This window comes from Monodelphis domestica, chromosome 7, assembly GCF_027887165.1.
Source record: "Monodelphis domestica isolate mMonDom1 chromosome 7, mMonDom1.pri, whole genome shotgun sequence".
NCBI classification, from domain to species: Eukaryota; Metazoa; Chordata; class Mammalia; order Didelphimorphia; family Didelphidae; genus Monodelphis; species Monodelphis domestica.
The window spans coordinates 119,968,164-119,987,105 of record NC_077233.1 but is presented as its reverse complement, the minus strand read 5'-3'; positions in this window follow the sequence as shown (position 1 = coordinate 119,987,105).

The window sequence follows — 18,942 nt, the reverse complement described above, 5'->3', positions numbered from 1 at the left end:
AAAGCCTTGAATGACATAACAATATACTATGATCATCTCTCTTTACAGATAATTTAATCTCTTTATCCATCTCTCTGTCTTTCTCTGTCTGACTGTTTCTCTTCTCTTTCCAAAACTTCCCCTTCCCAGGACTGTTCAATAATATTTTGTTTTCATTTGTAGTATTTTATTCTCACACACACCCATTGAGATAACACATATGTTAGAACTTGTGCTGTGTTGAAATACATATCTTTGAGAGCTTATGCCGCATTCCCTCTGCAACTTGAATCAATTGTATCAAGTTGAAAATGATTTATTTATTCTGAAATTTCCTTCTAGTATTTTTCTTGAACATTTTTATTTTGCCCTTAAAAATTGTATATGTAATTATCTTATTTGAATGCAAGTTTTATTCCATCTATTAGTATGAATGCTTCTTGAAAGGAGGTATTATTTGTTTTAAATCTTTGAATTACAGATATCTAATGTATAATTGAAAATCTGTTACCCTAAAAAAGAACTACATTTCCTGGGAGCCCACTGACTTCCTGTTATTACATACTTCCTGTAGACAGGGGATATTAGGTGGAGACATGGAGGGTCTCGCTCTCTTTTTGGCATCTTGGCTCAATGGTGGCAAGTGGGATTCTTAACAGGCTCATAAGCCATGGGCACGTGGTCTTTATTTTGTATCCCTCTTATTCCTTTGTTCCTAATGATCCTTTAATATAGTTATAAATGTAATATATTTTATTATTGAGACTTAATTTTAACTTTTACACTAATGTAGGATTTTAGTAGATGATCAATACATGTTAGTTATAATCTAAATATATTTCTTCTATGTATGGCAGAAACTTTCAGCTACTTAAAATGTATAAAACTGGCATAAAAGATAAACTGTAATTATCTGTGGTCAAATATTTATGGTTCTCAAATCCATAATTTTAAGGCCCAACAATTTGTGGAGGACAGATGAAGGTTTTGTTACCTTTTCCTATCTCAATGGTTAATCATATAGAATTCAAAGTATGGTTCACCTGCTTACAAGTCAAGAAACTTTGAGGAAATCAACAACTGGCATATGAAACAATTCAGGAAATGTTTTAGGGAAATGAGGAGTCAAGACTCTACATGTTAAAGATGGTAACAAAGTAGGGAATGGGGGGCTGGACTTGTAAAAAGGAAGAGCTACCTACAAACCACACTTCTACATTCATAAGTAAGTCACTTAAATGTGGTGTGCCTCAATTTTCTTATCCATTTAGAGAATAAAGTTAATAATGTCTATAGTAGCAACCTCATAAAGTTGCTTCGAAACATGAATGAAATATTGTACCAAAATTAGCTAAGGTTTTTGATAAATTGAGTAACAGAACATTTATTAAGCATTTATGCACGCCAGATGCTGTGCTAAATTCCAAAGATAATAATACAATCAATAAAAAACATTTCTTATTTTCATGGATCTTATATTCTAATTGTGGAAGACAATAATATCCGCAGGGAAGCTAGAAAGCAAGTGGAGTGTTATTCAAGGAAAAGGAAAAGTTAAAAGGAGTCCAGGCACAGTTAAGCAAATCATGGTTGGAATCCTTCCTAATGTTGTGGTTTAGGGAGGGAATGAGAAAAGGGGGCTCCAGGTCAGAGGTGTCTCAATCATGGCAATGTTTCAGTCAAGGAAAAAGTTTTGCAAACCATAATAGCATTCTATATGCATTAGTTAAAAGCTAAATTTTCTAGCTACCAAGAACTAGTAGAGTTCTTTACTCTTAATTAATAGTTGAATGAATAAATGGGTGAATGAATCACAGAGAAGTATTAAAAAAAAAAAACTTGGCCTTGGTGATTAGAACTTAAAATTCTCACAGACAAACCTCACACTCAAAGCAAGACAAGATTTAGTGATGGGGAGAGAAGATATTACAGGCATTAGGAATAACCAGGGAATATGCATAGATTTAGGTCGAGTGTCTTGTGTGAGAAATACAAAGGAGGCCAATGTTACCATATCATAAAATATGTGGATGGAGTAAAACATAAGAATACTGAAGTTGGAGGAATGAGTCAACTTATAAAGGGAAACAGAGGCTATTACATTAGATCCGGGACTCTTTAGGGAGCCACTCAAGAATATTGAATAGAGGAGAGACATAGATAAGAGCTTTGGGAAAAGCACTTTGACAACTGAGTGGAGAATGTTCTGGAGTGGTGATCCATAGAAACCAGCAACAAGGCTATTGTAAAAGTAGTGAGATATGAAGTAAGATCTTACATCCCAGAGCATAGTCAGAGGAGAGATGGGGGAAGCAAAAGAGACAGATTACAAAGGTAAAAAATTTAATTAAATATCCAACTATGTTTAAAATATTTTTATATTCACTTTTAAAAAATTTAGTTCCAAATTCTCTCCTTTCCTCCATCCATTCCCCTACCATTTAAGAAGCAGTATGATATCAGGAAATAAGTCATTGAGAGTTTCAGAGGCTTCAGAGAGATTAAGAAAAATGAGCATTGAAAAAAGGCCATTAAAATTGGTAATTAAGAGATCATTGGTAACTTTACAGAGAGTAGTTTCAGTTGAATGATGAAATAAAAAACTGAACTGTAGAGAGTTAAGAATCAAGGGAATGAAAAGAAAGTGGAAGCATTGAAAGCACATACACTTCCCAAGGAGTTTAACTATGAAAGGAAGGATAGCTATAGGAAAAGAAAAAATAGAATGTAGAAAGTTGCATGCTGGTTTTATTCATATTCACTAAATAATGAATGCCCATTTAGCCCATAATAATTGCACCACATCTAGTTTGTCTATTATCTTTCACATTTTAAAAAGAACTTACTAATGTTTCTTTTTCTCCCTAATGAACATAGAACTGCTTTCCCTGACCTTTTTTGAATATCAAAGTTTTTCAAGATCACTGACATTTTGATTACGTTCTGTTACACTGCCTTTAATTCTATAGTACTTGTGCTGCAATTCTTACATTCTTGGAATGGTACAATCTTCCTTCTGTGCCCCAAGAGTTCATTGCAATACGTTGCTCATTCACATGCTTCCAACTTACTGAACTTCTTGATCTCCCAACCCTTGAAGAATTTGCACAAAGGCTTTAGTTTTCTCCTTTTCCTACCTACTCTGCTAGAATGGTTTACTAAAGCAAAAAGGTAATTAGATTTGCAGACATTAGGTTTACCCTTCATCTGCCTCTCCTATTTGCTACCTCTGTGACCTTAGCCAAGCAAGTCACTTAATATCCTTAGGAGTCAGTTTCCCTATATGTAAAATACAATGGATGATTAAGATCAGCAATTTTCAAAATGTTATCTGAAGATAAATATGGATCCCAAAAAATCTTTTCATGGGATCTATGGAGTCAAAACTGTTTTCATAATAATGTATTCTAATTTCTAATATAGAAAACATCAATAAATATCTCATATAAAAAAAGCTCTTTAAATGATCCTTAATAATTTTTAAAAGTATAAAGGGGTCCTGAGACTCCAGCATTTAAGAACTAACCTAAATAAGCTCAAAGATATTTTCAGCCATAAATTTATAAAGCTTTTCTTTCTCAGTCCTTATTTATGATTTCTAGTTTTGTCCTGAAAAACACAATTTTAATCAAATATGCAAAGCAATTGAATAATTAAATATCTATTTCATGTTGTACTTGGTTATATTCAAATTATTTGAGATTGATTGAGAAATGTGTTTAGCATATTTCTTTAAAGTACTTAATATCAAAATTCCATTCTGGAGTTTTGGAAGTTTTGGAATTAATCTTACAATGTATACTTTCATATTTTAGTAAAGGTAATGTACTTAGTATCTATTTATAAAGATTCTTCTGGGCATAACACAATGAACATTTCAATAATAGAATTAGTATGATATGAAACCTTGAAGAACTGAAACTACAATTGCTACAACATTAAACATACTTATTATGCCTATTTTGTCATTATAATATCAGAAGCAACAATAATGGTAATAGTCAACAACCATTTGCCATTTATATGTTTATATATATATATATATATATATATATATATGTGTGTGTGTGTGTGTGTGTGTGTGTGTGTGTGTGTTCTGGCTATTAAGTACAGTAACTAAACTGTAAATAGAAGAACTAAATGCACTGAATTCCCCAAACAACACCATCATCATAGTTTGGACATAAAAGATCTCATTCAATCCCCACAATGACCTGTGAAGTAAGCAGTGCAAATATAATTATCTCCATTAAAAGGTGACCAGCTATGGCTTGGAGGACATCAATGTTCTGCCCAAGGTCACATGGTTAACATATTTGTGTTTGAAGGTGGAATTTGTACTCACCTCTTTCAGATTTTGAGACAATTTTTCTTTTCTACTGTAATATATTATCCTAGAATAATAGTACATGGAATTTTTGAAATAAATACACTCTTTGAGGTCTTATATTCTAACACCCCTGCCAATATCTATATCTGATTTCTTCTGAGATTTTAAATTACTTGACCATGGTCACCCAGCTAGCATTTATCAGAGATGGGATTAGAACCCATGTCTTCCTAAATCCAAAACTTGTCCTCTATCTTCTCTACCACATAAACAAGGGGTCAAAGGAATGAAGTGACTTTTTTTTTCAGGGTACACAGCTGATGCTTTTAAGGAACAAATCTGGAACTCAAGCCCCCTGACATCTAATTAAATATCATATTCATATTCATTATACTTTCTCTCACATTCAACTTCCTTAAAGAGGATTTCTGAAAATTAGTTACCCTTTAGAGATTCATAACAATCTTGAAGTGACTTTTCAGACAGTAGGAAAGTTTTTTTTTTGTTTTTGTTTTTTTCCTATACTGTATCCTAGTTAGGGAAAAAATAGAACTTTTTTTTTTTAATCATTCTCCCAAGGCCTTCAATCAAGCTCTAAAACCTGTACATGTCCATACTAAATTCTTCTTATTTTACCTAGCTTCCTTCCTTGTAATGCCTCCTTACTGCTTGCTAAACCCCTCTTTGTACTTTTAGCCTTTGAATAGGTTTGCCTTATATTACTTGGTAGGGGTCACATATTGATGTGCTCCCTGTTACCTGACTCTATGAGGTTTTTCCCCTCTTTTTCTGAAGAGATCCAGTATCCCACAAACAGACACACATTTTTACCTCACATCCTCACATTTTTACCATTTTCCCAATCATCTATAAGGAATTTTAATCTGCCAGTGTCTACCCTGTAACCTTGAGATCAGGGTTGGTGATATTTCTTAAGGCACCATGTGGAGGGATTTAATCCTACAGCGACTGTGAAAAATGATGCATGTGCTCTCAATTTAAATGCTGCACTTCATGAGTTTCAGTTTAGTATGAAGGAGAAAATTATACCGAGTTTCCCTGATTTTTGCAATTCCTTGTTGCAACGAATCTATACAAGTTAATAAGAATGATCTTACTGGAAGCATCTTGTACCGAATTCACAGGACCTGAGCTCTAATTCTACATCTGGACATTGTGGATAAATTACTGAGATTCTTGGATTTGGATGGGAAAAAATACTATCTTTCCTTTTCACTAATACTCATTTACTTTTAGCATTTCCTTCAACTGTTTAAAAATAGAATTCTGAGAAGGAGGCTTTAATAGACTGCTAAAGAATTTCAGAACAAATTAAAAAATTTAAGAAGCCCTTGATTAGACTATTTCCAAGCTTTTAATAATAATAAAACAACAATAGTAACTAGCTTTTATATAAAGTTTTTAAGGTTTTCAAAGCACTTTTGCATCTCATTTTATTCTGTCAACAGTGAGAGGTTGGTGTTATCATTATTCCTACTTTACAGACCAAAAAATTGAGACAAAAAGAGGTTAAGTGACTCTTCCAAAAAAAGATATAGAGCCAAGCAGCCTTGAGTCATAAAGCTAGCAAGTAACTAAGACAAGTTTTGATCCTACTCCAGGTCTTCCTGACTCCAGGATTTTATGTACTGAGGTACCTAGATGATCTAATTTCACTCTAGCACCTATGTTTGCTAACAATGACATTTGTCCTTTTGCTGATTTGTCCTTGTTTGAAATCTAGTTGGTCTATTTTTATCTTGGCTTCTTATGAAAAATAACTATCTACTACATTCTACTACACTCACTTTTTAATACCACCCTTTAAGTAAATTTGGTTTCCTTTTGGTTTGTTCTGAGATTACCATGAGAAAAGAGAAACACGAAAGACCTTCTTTCTAGAAGGAACATTAAATGACAATGTTCACATTACTTAGATTAGGGCAGAAGTACATTTTGAAAGGATGAATGATAGAGTGAAAACTTTAGTGGTCTCAACATAAAAAAGAAGAGGATCTATTTTATATAACCTTGATTTAAAGATCGAGCCTAGAGAAGAACTGGTTTCTGTGGCAAATAGGCTCTCAGTTTTACAATATTGAGGTTATATCATCCAGAAAAGGAAAGGAACTTGGAAATCATCTAGTCTGAGGTCTTCATTTTACAGACAAAATGACAGAATTAGGAACTGTAAGGGACTTGCCCAAGGTTACATTGCCATTAAGGAAAAAAAAAAACTAGGAATTGAAAAAATGGTATAAAGAAGCTTTATATTTGTCATATTACCATATATATTTATATATGGTATATGTAGTATATTACATTCATATATTTTATATTATCATGTGATATATTTATTGTATTATCATGTTTTATATTATCATATGTATAACATTGTTGATTTATAAAATATATTTATCATGTTGTCATATGTATGTGTTATCATCAGCTTTGCTACTGTACCCTATGTGCCACTGTGTTTCCAACTGACCTGCCAGTGCCCCTTCTTATATGTTGTTATCTCTTTCTCTCAGAAATTGAGCTTGAAAACAAGCACTATCTATTTTTACTTGTAGCCCAAGTGATTAGCCTAGTGCTTTGAACATAGTAAGCACTTAATATTTTTTCATCTGCTCCTCCTTCCCTCTCTCCCTCCTTACTTTCTTTCCTTGCTTACTTTATCCATCCAAGCATCCATTCTTCTTTTTTTTTGCTTTATAATGTAGAATTAAGAATAGTGAATGGATGCCCAATTAAAAGAGAGCTCTATTATTTTGTTTCTAAAAAAAAGGAGCTTTAAGATATATTCAGTTTCCTTTAGAAACTTTCAATTAAATCTAAAATATAGTGCCTTTACAATTAGGATTTTTACAAAATAAAAAAGCTGCCTTGCAATATAATGGATTCTCCAAAAATAGAGGGTTTTCAGTGGACACTGGATTATCTGTCGTCATGGATAAATGCAGAAAAAAATGTTTGTTTCTAATATTATTGGGATTAAATGACTTCTAAGGTTTCTTCAGACTCTAAAATATTATAACTCCAGTCCAATGACCATTAGTCATCAGTAATGTCATCTTGGATAAATCATTTTTATTTCTTCCATCCTCAGTTTCTTTATTTTACTGACCTTGCTCAATTTAAAGCTTCATGAGGATCATTTGAGATCATGAATATGCAATAAAATTGTAAATTCTAAAGTTAGATAGTAGGAGGATATTAAATATTTTTACTATTACCACCAGTTATAATTTAGAAAAAAATGTCTAATATTGAAAAATGTATCTGTAAATTATATATTATATATATAGTGTGAAAGAGATTAGGTTTGGATCAACACCTCACACCCTACACCAAGAAAAAATCAAATTGGTTGAAAGACTTGAACATAAAGAAGGAAACTATAAGAAAATTCGGCGAACACAGAATAGTATACATGTCAGACTTTGGGGAAGGGAAATATTTTAAAACCAAGCAAGTCTTAGAAAGAGTCATAAAATGTAAAATAAATAATTTTGACTACATCAAATTAAAAAGTTTTTGTACAAACAAAACCAATGTAACTACAATCAGAAGGGAAGCAACAAATTGTGAAACAATCTTCAGAACAAAAACCTCTGACAAAGGTTTAATTACTCAAATTTATAAAGAGCTAAATCAATTGTACAAAAAATCAAGCCATTTTCCAATTGATAAATGAGCAAAGGACATGAATAGGCAGTTTTTAGATAAATAAATCAAAACTATTAATAAGCACATGAAAAAGTGTTCTAAATCTCTTATAATCAGAGAGATGCAAATCAAAACAACTCTGAGGTATCACCTCACACTTAGCAGATTGGCTAACATGACACCAGAGTAAAGTAGTGAATGCTGGAGGGGAAGTGGCAAAGTTGCGACATTAATGCATTGCTGGTGGAGTTGTGAATTGATCCAACCATTCTGGAGGGCAATTTGGAACTATGCCCAAAGGGCGATAAAAGACTGTCTGCCCTTTGATCCAGCCATAACACTGCTGGGTTTGTACCCCAAAGAGATAATAAGGAAAAAGACTTTTACAAGAATATTCATAGCTGCGCTCTTTGTGGTGGCCAAAAATTGGAAAATGAAGGGATGCCCTCCAAATGGGGAATGGCTGAACAAATTGTGGAATCTGTTGGTGATGGAATACTATTGTGCTAAAAGGAATAATAAAATGCAGGAATTCCATGGATACTGGAACATCCTCCAGGAAGTGATGCAGAGTGAGAGGAGCAGAACCAGAAAAACATTGTACACAGAGACTGATACACTGTGGTAAAATTGATTTTAATGGACTTCTCCATCAGTGGCAATGCAATGTCCCTGAACAATCTGCAGGGATCTAGGAGAAAAACACTATCCACAAGCAGAGGACAAACTGTGGGAGTAAAAACACCAAGGAAAAGCAACTGCTTGACTACAGGGGTTGAGGGGACATGTCTTAGGAGAGACTCTAACTGAACACTCTAATGCAAATACCAACAACATGGAAATGGGTTAGAATCAAGAACACCTGTGATACCCAGTGGAATCGCACATCAGCTATTCTAGAGTTGGGGAGGGGGGAGAAAAAGAAAATGATCTTTGTCTCCAGTTAATAATGTTTGGAAATGTTCAAATAAAAAAAATTAATTAATAAAAAATGTACTTGGAGGTCATTCCACTTCCATGGAATTCCTCCACTTTATTATTCCTATGAAAGCAATGGTATTCCATCACCAACATATACCACAATTTGTTCAGCCATTCCCCATTTGGAGGGCATCCCCTCATTTTCCAATTTTTGGCCACCACAAAGAGCGCAGCTACGAATATTCTTGTACAAGTTCTTTTCTTTATTATCTCTTTGGGGTATAAACCCAGAAGTGCTATGGCTGTATCTAATGGCAGACAGTCTTTTATCGCCCTTTGGGCATAGTTCCAAATTGCCCTCCAGAATGGTTGGATCAATTCACAACTCCACCAGCAATGCATTAATGTCCCCACTTTCCATCCAGCATTCATTACTTTCTGTTGCTATCATGTTAGTCAATCTGCTAGGTGTGAGGTGAAACCTCAGAGTTATTTTGATTTGCATCTCTCTGATTATAAGAGATTTAGAATACTTCTTCGAATACTTCTTCATGTGCTTATTAATAGTTTTGATTTTTTGACTGAAAATTGACTATTCATGTCCCTTTCCCATTTATCAGTTGGAGAATGACTTGATTTTTTGTACAATTGATTTAGTTCTTTATTAAATTGAGTAATTAGACCTTTGTCAGAAGTTTTTGTTTTGAAGACTGTTTCTCAATTTGTTACTTCCCTTCTAATTTTGGTTGCATTGATTTTGTTTGTACAAAAAATTTAATTTGATGTAATGAAAAGTATTGATTTTACATTTTGTGATTTTTTTCTAGTTTTTTCTTGGTTTTAAAGTCTTTCCTTTCTCAAAGATCTGGCATGTATACTATTCTGTGTTCATCTAATTTGCTTATAGTTTCCTTCTTTTTATTCAAGTCATTCACCCATTCTGAGTTTATTCTGAGTTCATCCTGGTATAGTGTGTAAGATGTTGATCCAAATCTAATCTGTCCCATACTGTCTTCCAATTTTTCCCAGCAGTTTTTGTCAAATAGTGGGTTTTGGTCCAGAAAGCAAGGATTTTGGGGCTTATCATAGACTGTCTTGCTGAGGTCACTTACCCCAAGTCTATTCCACTGATGCTCCTTTCTATCTCTTAGCCAGTAACAAATTGTTTTGATGACCACTGATTTATATGAATTTTGTCCCTATTTTTCTCCACATGTCTACTAACTCTAATGTTTCTAAACTTTTATTCACTTCTCTTACCTCTTTCTTATTTTTGGTTTGATTTATCTAGTTTGGATAGAGGAAGGTTCAGGTCACCCACTAGTATAGTTTTTCTGTCTATTTCATCCTTGAGCTCCTCTAGTTTCTCCTTTAGAAATTTGGATGCTATGCCGTTTGGTGCATACATTTTGAGTACAGATATTTCCTCATTTTCTATACTGGCTTTTTTTGTTAAACCCTTACCTTCCATCTTGGAGTCAATATTGCGTATTGGCTCCAAGGCAGAAGAGTGGTAAGGGCTAGGCAATGGGGGTCAAGTGACTTGCCCGGGTCACACAGCTGGGAAGGGTCTGAGGCCAGATTTGATCCTAGGACCTCCAGTCTCTAGGCCTGGTTCTCCATCCACTGAACTACCCAGCTGCCCCCTATACTGCCTTTTATCAGGATGTAATTACCTTCCCTATCTCTTTTAACTATATTTATTTTTACTTTGGCTTTGTCAGATATCATGATTGAGACTCCTGCCTTCTTTTTGTCAGTTGTTGCCCAGTAGATTTGGCCCTATCCTCTTACTTTCACCCTATGTGTATCTTTCTTCCTCATGTGTGTTTCTTGTAAACAGCATATGGTAGGGTTTTGGATTCTAATCCACTCTGCTATTCGCTTGCTTTTTTATGGGTGAGCTCATTCCATTAACATTCAGAGTTATGGTTACTAGCTATGTATTTCCCAGCATTTTGATTTCCACTCCTAGTCCTGTCTTTTCTTTTTTCACTATTTCTTTCTACACCAATGTTTTGTTTTTAATCAGTCCCTCTAATTCTCAGCCTTATTTTACCTCCCTTTCTACCACTCTCCCTTCTTATCCCCCCTTATTTTCTTTGCAGTTTTTTAAACTACCCCCACCATCTCCCTCCCTTGTACTGCTTCCCTCCCCACCAGTCCGTTTGTTACCCTTCTAATTTGCTATAGTGCACAAATCAGTTCTCTGCCCCAATGGATTTGATTATTCTTCCCTCTTTGAGCCATTTTCATCGCACCTAAGAGTTGAGTATTTTTTATCTCCAACCTCTTTACCCTACCAATGTATTGATGTTCTCCCCCTCCCATCATGAGCTTCTTTGTGACATATAAATTTACCCCTTTTGTTTCTTTTCCCATTTCTTTTAGAATTAACCTCTTTTTTAGCTCTAGTTGTATATATATATATATATATATATATATGCATGTATACATATATATGTATTTATTCATACATATATCTATATAAATATTTATGTCTTGGCATTTCATCCTTTACCATTTGTCACTGTTCCCTCTGAATGTAATTCTTCTAGTTGCCCAGATGATAATAGCAATTTTTAAATGTTACCAATGACCTATTTTCTAAAAGGGACACATATCATTTTAACTTCTTGGGACTCAATGAAAAAGACTTTTGTTTTTGTTTATTTGTTTTGTTCATTTTCCCCCTCTTTCTTAATTACCTTTTGATGATTCTCTTGAGTTCTGTGCTTGTGCATCAAATTTTCTGTTCAGGTCTGGTCTTTTATTTACAAATGCTTGGAATTCTTCTATTTTGTTAAATGACCATACTTTCCCCTGTGAGAATATTGTCAGTTTTGCTGGGTAGTTGATTCTTGGTTGTAGACCTAGTTCCCTTGCTTTTTGGAATATCATATTTCATGCCTTTCAGTCCCTCAGTGTAGATGAAGCCAGATCCTGTGTTATCCTCACTGTGGTTCCATGGTATCTGAATGACTTCTTAGCAACTTGTAATAATTTTTCTTTGGTCTGATAGTTCTTGAATTTAGCTATAACTTTCCTCCATGTTGTCAGTTGTGGATTAAGTACAGGAGATGAACTGTGGATTCTTTAGATCTCCACTTTTACCTCTAGTTCTAGAATATTGGGGCAGTTTTCTTGGATAATTTCCTTTAGTATGATGTCCAGGCTTTTTCTTTTGCTATGGTCTTCAAGTAGACCAAGGATTCTTAAATTATCTCTTACTGGAATAATTTTCTAAATCTTTTGTTTTGTGAATGAGATGCTTCATATTTTGCTCAATTTTTTCATTCTTTTGATTTTGTTTTATATGTCCTGCTGCCTTTTGAAGTCACTTGATTCTAGTTCTTGTAGTCTGGTTCTTAAAGACTGGATTTTATCCCTGAGTTTTTGATCATCCTTCTCTTTCTGGTCTGATTTTCTTTGGAAAAGAAAATCTCCTTTGCCTCATCTTTCATCTCCTTTGCCAGGGTGTATGGGGTGTTCAGGGAGGGGTAGTATCTCTGGTAAGGAGAGCTTGTCGTGCCCTCTAGGGCAGCTCTCCAGCCTCTGACCCCCACCTGACACCCACCTCTCACTTGTGGCTCCTAGTAGCTGCTAGCATGCGGCAGCAGCCACACCTCAGGCAACGGCTTCGACAGGCCGGCTAAAACTTGTGAGAGTAGCCATTGGTTCATAGACCCCTGGTGAACCAGGGCTTTGCTCACCCAGCATGTGAAGACTGCTTCGGCTGAACAGATGGAAGAAACCAATAAGAAGGTTCAACGGCTGAGATAGCGACACAGCAAAGCACTGTGGAGTGCTTAGGGCATGTTGGAGCACAAAAGACATCATGGCCATCCAATGCAGCTGAGGAAGTCTCCAGGTGTAATGACTTTTCGTGCCACTGGACCCAGGCTTCCAATGCCGAGAGAGTGGGACTGTCTCTGTGCATCAACTTTTCCACTTAAATCTCCCTCATGCACAAGTATCTTTGTGCACACTCATCTATCATAGATGAAAACATACAAAGACAATCATCATCCTCGGTTACCGAGAGACTACTACTATCATCTCCTTTGCCTCATCTTTCATCTTCTTTGCCTCATTTTCAAGCTGGTTAATTTTGGCTTTCAAGACACTATTTTCTTGTTTTAGATCAAGTTCCTCTGTTTCCAGATGACTTATCTTACTTTTTAAGTTCTTTTCCCAGTTGTCTTCAACATCTCTTAATTGTGTTTTGAATTGTATTTTGAGTTCTTCCAGAGCCTGTATCCAATTCGCTGGGGTTTCTGTTTGTTTGTTTGTTTAGTTTAGTTTAGTTTTGTTTTTTTGCTTGATATTCCCTCATCCTTCTCTGTTCCATTTGCTCTTGTTCATTGCTTGTATAGAAGCTATCTATTGTAATTTGTTTTTTCTTTTTCTGGTGTTTGCTCATATTTACCCCTTCTTTACTCACTGCAGTTGCCTGAGCTCTTGCTCCTCTCATTTTTTGTGTGGTTTTCTTTCAGTCTTTACCCTTGGAGCTTTGTCAGAAAATCTCTCAGTGCAGTCTGTGGGGGAGGGCTGTTGGAGCTTGAGCTTCACTGCCCTCTGAAGGATTTGAAGAGATTAAGTCCAGATGGGTTGAGCTGGATGTGCCCTAAAGCCAAAACCTCAGGAAGGGGCAGGAGCAATATGGAGTGTCTCCCCTGCTGCAACTAGGTTTCCAGCTCTGCACTGGATGCTTCTTCTCTAACTGCTTCCCCATGGCCTCTGTTCGATGCTCTGAGCCTGGCACAGCTTTGCCTGCAAGGTACTTCCTCTAGACCAGGACGTTTGACTGCCCAGAGTTTCCAGCTGCCCTGGAGGCTTAGCCCTCCAGGTGGGGTAGGGGTCCCGGGACCTTCCTTCTTCCTTCCCCTTAAACCTGAGTGTTCTTGAATTCCAGCTTTTGAGGGCATATCTTTTAAGTTGAGTCCAGCAGGAAGATTCCTTGGCTCCATCTTCTTGTTAGGTTTGATTTTCAGTCCCCTAGAAGCATTAAGTTTGTAATCACTGAGGGAGGGTTTTCATAGGTCTAAACTTTTGCTGCCTCTATGCTGCCATCTTGACTCCAAGGGATGAAAATTTCCAAAAATATTCAGAAAATAACTTTTTTTTTCTTTTGTTACATGTAAAATAAACGTCTTGTATCTTCATGAATAGTTTTCTAGAAAAGTTGTCAAAATTATACAAAAAGTCTGATAGACATTAAATATGTTTTGACTCTTCTCTTATGAATTTATAGTCAGGACCAAAAAAGTACTTCCAAACATATGTTGACCCTTTATCAAAGGGGGGTCTGAAAGAAAAGTAAAATTTGTTTTGAAATGTTTAGAGATTGAATAAATTGAACCCACATCAGCTGACTCCAAATCCAACATTCTATTCATTAGAAACAATAGGTCCTGTTATATTGTCTTGGGCTTGGAGTGAGAAAAACTTGACTTCCAGTTCTTTTTGTGATATTTGCTACCTCTTGACCCGGGGTAAGTCAAGTTATTCCACAATTCTAAGACAACTATTTATAAAGTATCTACTAAGTAATAGAGCAGGTATTGGTCTATCAAATTTTGCATGATGCCTGGAAATACAAAATCAAAAAATTGAACATTCCTATAGCTGAAAATAGTACAAAATAAGAAATGTAGGTAGAAGAGATCAGAAAAAAAATTGTTGTAGGAATATCTGTGGAAAGAGACTAGTAAAAATGAGGGAGTTAGAGAAGGCTCTGAAAAAGAAATAGTATCTGAGCTGAGACTTTAAAGACAACAAGGTGAAAGATGGAGATAAAAATGGAAATGCTTTCTTGGCATGGATTCTAGATTATCTGAGTATAAAGACAAAGTGGGGAGGAATAGTCGGGATAACAGATGTAAGCAAAGTCATTGAATACTAGCTGTCCTTCCTGGCTATACACACAGGACAGATCCCTTGCTAGGCTCCAGGAAAGGTCATTTAAGCACAGCAGAGAGCTCATCCTACTATTCTATAAACTTTTTGTGTTTGAAGCCTACTTGAAGAGACCTTCTTCTAATTACCAATTGTTTTCCATGAGAAACTTTAAACTCGTAATTGACCCTTCTTGCAATAGTTGATAACTTGTCCTGGGATGGGGAAGGAGAATAGAAATTAAAGGGTAGAAGTAAGATTAGGGAGCAAAGATTTCAGATTTTGAGGTGAACTGAATGTGGAATGCATAAGAAAGACTCAGTAATTGAAGCTATTACAAGAAAATAAAGAAAAAGAGAGCTCTTTAATGCAAGGAAAGTATGAGAATTTAGTATCCTGTACCCCTATTTTGGGGGGTGCTCTTCAACCCCAATTTCTGATTGACTTAGGAACAAGACTTATTTGTGTAAGGGAGAAGCCTGAGCACTCTGCTAAGAGAAAAGCAGAAGTGACTCCTGGCATCTGGAAGCCTGAACTCTGATTGGAACTTAGGTCGTCTGACCAATCAGATGGATTAAGAAAAGTGATGTCACTGAAGTTATAAATTTCAGGAAAAGGAAGGCTAGGAAAGGAAGGTTCTTCATTGTGCAGGAATCACTGGTGAGCCAGGGGAGCCCCTGTGCTTCTTGGTTAGCTGAGAAGAGGGTACCTCTAGCAGGGGGAGGAGGCCTGGGAAAGAAACAGCTGGACACCTGTGCCTGGTGCCTTTTCTTTCTCTTATTTTCTATCATGTAATAAATAATTATACATTCAGATACAGTCTCCAGAGAATTTTAATCTTAACAGTAGGAAAATTTCAGTGTCTGAGGGGAAAGAGAAGAGTGAAAATAGAGAAATGGGGAGATTATGAAGATATGCCAATACTTACTGCTATGATTCTACATTTTTGCCAAACTGGTCTATTTGCTTGCACACATCGTATCTCTCATCTCCAGGCAGCCAGGGAACAAAGTGAGCCTCAATTCTTAAAGACCTAAATTCAAATTTGACCTCAGACACTTGTTAGCTGGGTAGATCTTCACAAGTTACTCAAGCTCTGTTTGCCTCAGTTTCCTCCACCATAAAATGGGGATAAGAAAAACTCCTGTTTCTCAAGCTTGTTGCATAGATCAAATAGGATAAAGCACTTAGCACAATAACTAACATCTAGTTGGTCTGTTTAAATTCTCATTACTCTCTCTCTTTCCTTTTCCCTCCCTCCGTATTCCTTTAAACAAGCTATTTCCAATATTTGGTTCACCTCCTAGATGAGACTATACTTCATCCCCCAGTTTAGAGTGCTCCCCCATTATTCACATTTTCTTTGTATATAGTGTATATATTAGTATGTGGTTTCCCCCTAATATAATGTAAGCATTTTTTAAATTTGTATTTGCCAAAAAGATTGATAAACATAGTAAATAATACATGTTGATTGATCAACTGATTAATTTATCAACTCAGACTGGAAATGTCAACCGGAGATATTCCATACCTCAAAGATCTCAAAAATAAGAATCAAATTAATCTATTTGGTCTGCTCATCCACTTTCTCATATTTAACTTGTTTGTATTTATTCTCCCTGAGTGTAGTAAAATATTTCAATGATCTTATATTTACTCAATTCATCTGGAGTATAATTAATTATAAGAGATACACCCATCATTCTATTCAAAATAATAAGTCACACTACAGAAATCAGAGCTGCTTTGTTATAAACAAAATCATTTCTTTTGAGATTAGAGGCAACCTATAATCTGTGGGAAGATTTCCCTTTCAATAGTAATTGTAGAAACACTTTCCATTTTCTATGTACAAAAGATGTCTGTTGATCTCTGGAACATCACCCTTTGCACCAGCAAACAAGGGAGATCTCGCTGCAGTAATATATTTAAACTTTTGGTATAGTTCTGCATAATCTAATTTTTATCCACTCTGCACAAATTGTAGCCACTTCATCAATGTCTCATTACTTTTCTCTTAACAATACAGTGACAATGATTAATTTCTAAAGACTGGTAAACAAAAACCTTGCTTTAGAAGTGATTAAAGCTGAACCACATGCTGCAAAGGCACTTAAATACATTTTCTTTCTTTTTACTTCCTCTCTACATACATATATAGAGAAAAACATACAACATAGATTCTCAATACCTCCCAATGAACCTGTTAAAAGAGTAGTAAGGGAGATCTATCTGCCTTTCTTTCTAGTCTGCCAAATGTATTAATCAGGTCAGATAAACATTCTCATTTATGAAGCCAGAGCCATTTGTTACTGTGCATGGACAAGATAATAAATGTAGGATTGAAATTGATATACAGCACTCCAAGAATTATATTTTATAAAGTTTCTTAATAATTATTTGAAGTAGAAGGAATAAAAAGGAAATAGAATTAAAAAAATATCCTAACGAAATTACGATCATGTGACTTAGTTCTCCTTGCCTTTTTAAAAAGGCCCGATCCAGCAGCTTGTAATCCAGGAGAAGAGGGGGAGAGGTAGAGTTACACCAAATGTATATCTTCCCTACATCAGCATGCAATATGAGCAGGAAATTGGGGTGCTAGGAATCCTAGTTCTAGGGTACAGAAATTAACTACATATTAATAAATATTAAATTCTAGAATCTGAAGTAAAATTGACAATTTCAAATCATATTCATTTATTAATTATAGTATGTATTGATTTTCAGTTTTTATAAATAGATTCTATAGACATGATAAATTCAGGCAAGATCTACTACTTTTTAATGAACATATTTTTAAAAAAATATTGATTTTCCTTTCAGTGGTATAGAAAATGGCTCATTCATGCTTTCTGATCCTGTGAGATCATGTCCTTGTTGTCCCATAAATTCTCCACATGGTCCACCCTTCAAGTTGAAACTTTGCTTTTATATTTGTAAAATATTATGTGAGTACTGTTAGGCATTGAAGCTATTCATCAGTTATCATTCACTCTCATTTCATATATAGGTTGGTTGTCTCTCGAACCAAGGAAGACGATTGTCTTTGTGCGTTTTTGTGCACAAAGACACCTGTGCTTGAAGATTTAAGTGGAAAAGTCGATGCACAGAGACAGTCCCACTCTCTCGGCATTGGAAGCCTGTGTCCACTGGCATGAAAAGTCGTTACACCTGGAGACTTCCTCAGCTGCATTGGATGGCCGTGTTGTCTTTTGTGCTCCAACACGCCCTAAGCACTCCACAGTGCTTTGCTGTGACGCCATCTCAGCCGTTGAACCTTCTTGTTGGTTTCTTCCGCCTGTTCCACTGAAGCAGTCTTCACATGCTGGGTGAGCAAAGCCCTAGTTCACCAGGGGCTGACTTCGACCCGATGGCTACCCTCACAAGGTTTAGCCGGCCTGTCGAAGCCATTGCCCAGGGTGTGGCTGCTGCCGCATGCTAACAGCTACTGGGAGCCACAAGTGAGAGCTGGGTGTCAGGTGAGGGTCAGAGGCTGGAGAGCTGCCCTAGAAGGGCACGACAAGCCCTCCATTCCAGAGATATTACCCCTCCCTGAGCACCCCATACACCCCGAATGTATATGTATATATATTCATATATATGTATATATATGAAATATACATTTCATATATAGACCATTTTACTATCATGCATTTCCCAGAGGGTTTATTATAGCATTTGTTGTATAAACGATCTTGACTGGTGATATACTACAATCACTTACATCTACCATGTGTCCTTCCATTCCCATTTGGATCACCCACAATTTTTTTTCAATTTTTAAAAATTCATTTTTAAGCATTTTTTCATGGTTACATGATTCATGTTCTCTCTATACCATCTTCCCTCCACCCTCTCAAAGCTGACAAGCAATGCCACTGGGCTATACATGTATTATAGTCAATATTTATTTCCATATTATTCATTATAGTAATAGAGCAATCTTTTATAACCAAAAGCACAAATCCCATACCCATATAAACAAGTGATGAATCGTATGTTTTCCTTCTGCATTTCTACTCCCACAGTTCTTTCTCTGAATGTGGATAGCATTCTTTGCCATAATTTCCTTGGGATTGTCCTGGATCATTGCATTCCTATTAGTAGCAAAGTCTATTATATTTGATCAGCCTGTA